At 39.4% G+C, this 2,500-nt stretch overlaps 1 long non-coding RNA gene across 1 annotated transcript in view; it reads left to right on the top strand.

Annotated features, from left to right (window-relative positions):
* Positions 1 to 2,500, top strand: part of LOC137970770 (uncharacterized) — an 8,789-nt gene that overhangs the window by 4,476 nt on the left and 1,813 nt on the right. The window contains exon 3 of the long non-coding RNA XR_011116860.1: positions 2,314 to 2,500. This exon is cut by the window's right edge and continues 1,813 nt beyond it. This is a non-coding gene — a long non-coding RNA (uncharacterized lncRNA). The remainder of the gene's footprint in view (positions 1 to 2,313) is intronic.

Genomic DNA, 2,500 nt, shown 5'->3' with positions numbered 1-2,500 from the left:
CCCACATATGGCTTGCAGCTTTGTTGTTGGTGTCTTAAGTGCCAAATCCCATCTCTGTCCACAAAGTGCGCAGGCAATAGGCAAATACACACTTGTTGCAGCACGGTGGTTTCTGAGATGCAATGCACGGTCAAGGAAACTTTCAAGTTAAATTTGTTCTGTTGAAAAAAAGGGGGGGGGGGGGGGAAGGAGGGGAATTAAGTTATGACATTGAGTATAGACAGGGAGAGCTGGAATTGTCACATTCTATTTTACCATAAATTCCAGATTCCAAAATTTCCTCTCGCCTGACCATAAAAAGTTAGCTTTTAGGGCTATAGATACCTGTAAATGCTGGACGTGGTGCATTTCTTGAGTGGAAGGAACCCTCTATCCAAAGAAAAAACCTGAGTTTGGAATTTCATTTAATTTTGCTTGGAAACTTTGTTCAGGATAGAAATTGTTAAATAATATCTTTTGTGATATGAATGACCGACTACTAATCCCGTTTTTACAGCTAATGTCAATGTCAAAATAAAAACAGAAAGTTCACAGAAATATATTTACATCGAATTAACCCTGTAAAATTTTCTGGCGAAATGGCATATCATAAGTGATCACCTGCGTTGTGCTACAGAAAAAGAGATTTTTCAAACTTTGAAAATTAACTTGTTAAAACAACGGTATGCAGTCTTCCAGGCAACGAAACTATAGTTTTTCCAAATTTCTAGCCATTTTACTTTTAAGAATAGTATAGGCTAAATCTTTAGAGATTTTTTAAACTGAGTGTACGAAAACGGAAAAGTACGGTGGCCCACATCTGCCATGGCATATCTTACCTCTCCGCGGCAAAACGTACTTTCTCACGGCAAAACTTACTTTTAGTCTGGGAGCATCTGTGATCCCAAGGGAATTTCCTGATGAAAGCAACCCGCCTATCATAATGTGTTAAGGGGGCCTTATGGAACATGACAAATGTTGTCGGCAATTTTGTAACTTGCACCGACGGCTTTTACGGGGGTTAAAATAGAATTCAAATACGACCCAAGCTGTACACGTGGCCTGGGTACGAGATGTGTGAAAGTGTAGATCTGGGAACCAGTATGACAAAACATGGATCCTGGAATGCCCAAAGCAATTTGAAATACTAGTACGAAATTAGGAAACTAAAAAAGGGCAATGACCCACAAAAAATTGGAAGTATAAGTGAGATTGTATAGCTTCTGATCCAGAGTGAATTGCGGCAGGAAAATCATTCGTTCTTTTGGATGGAGCATCAAATCTTGCTAGTTTTCCATATTTTTTTTATGTATCAACTAAATTGCTAATTCTACCTTGTTACCAGTTGTAGTCACTGCTACTGTATGTGAGTAGCATGTGCATGCTTGCTAGTCAATTTCATGAGTCGATTGCCAAGTTCTTTTCGCGCGCTTCTCACGCCACATTTCTTGTGGAATTTCAGGCTAGCCCTTTTCACCTTTATCCAAAGAAAAACGTTTGTGGTGCCATTTGTGCCCAGTTTCATTTCTGCCCACTGGGCATTATGAGACAGCACTTCTTGGTGGGATGTGTTAGCATAGTTGCCCCAAAAAAGTTGACCTCAGGTCAATGTTGGTTTTGAGCTGATCAACAGCCTGCTTGGGTCAGATGTTGTATCAGTGTGGGCTCTGATCAACAGAAGGTACACTTAGTGCTTGTTCCATTGTGCTTGCCATAATGAAGTTGCCTGAATGTGAAGGACGGTTAGCAAAAATACAATAACTCAATTAAGGGGCTTCCACAAAGATTTCCTATGGTTATCCAGAGGATTGAAGGTAAAACATGAAGGAAAAGAGTTTTAAATTAATTTTGTGAAAAAACAGAAAACAAAAACAAAACGGTAGAGAGGCTCATGGAATTGACTAGCAGGCATGCTCATGCTTCTCAAGTAACTCTTCCATCCCTGAATGACGACGAGATAGAATTCCAATCAAATAGGGTTTGTTTTGAGGTAAGTCTCGTTTAATTTCAGAATTAACTCTCCACTGATTCTCAACTTGCATCATTTAATCTGTACATTGTAACTCTTTGACTGTCATACACATGTGAATGCTGTTTGCTTTGTTATTAACGGGCAATCACTAACATCAAAGGAACAGTAATTACTGCACCTGCACCAAAACCAGCAAGTGCGTGCAAAGCAATGTTACTTACAATAACAATGTAGAAAACAAACATTTTATGCATCAAAGTCAAAATAATGTGAAACTCTTAGCATCTAACGCCTATCCTATCCCCATGAGTCATCAAGGGTATGCAAATGAGGACTTGTTGTTTGTTCTTTTTGACTTGTAGCTTGGAGTCCTGTCCTCAATTGAATCCATGTTTGCTGAGATTCAGAGCTTCTACCAGGCTTTGTGCCAGAGTAGAAGCCTCGTGTCATGCCTTCAAGAGGAGAATGACTAACAAAAGGATACCCTGTAAACATAATTGACATGCCATTCCATTCTGTAACCTTGAGGGTTCATTTGGTATACTTTCA

This window comes from Montipora foliosa, chromosome 9 (assembly GCF_036669935.1).
Source record: "Montipora foliosa isolate CH-2021 chromosome 9, ASM3666993v2, whole genome shotgun sequence".
Classification (NCBI taxonomy): domain Eukaryota; kingdom Metazoa; phylum Cnidaria; class Anthozoa; order Scleractinia; family Acroporidae; genus Montipora; species Montipora foliosa.
The sequence above is the reverse complement of the archived record's forward strand: the minus strand, read 5'-3'. Positions and strand labels throughout refer to the sequence as shown.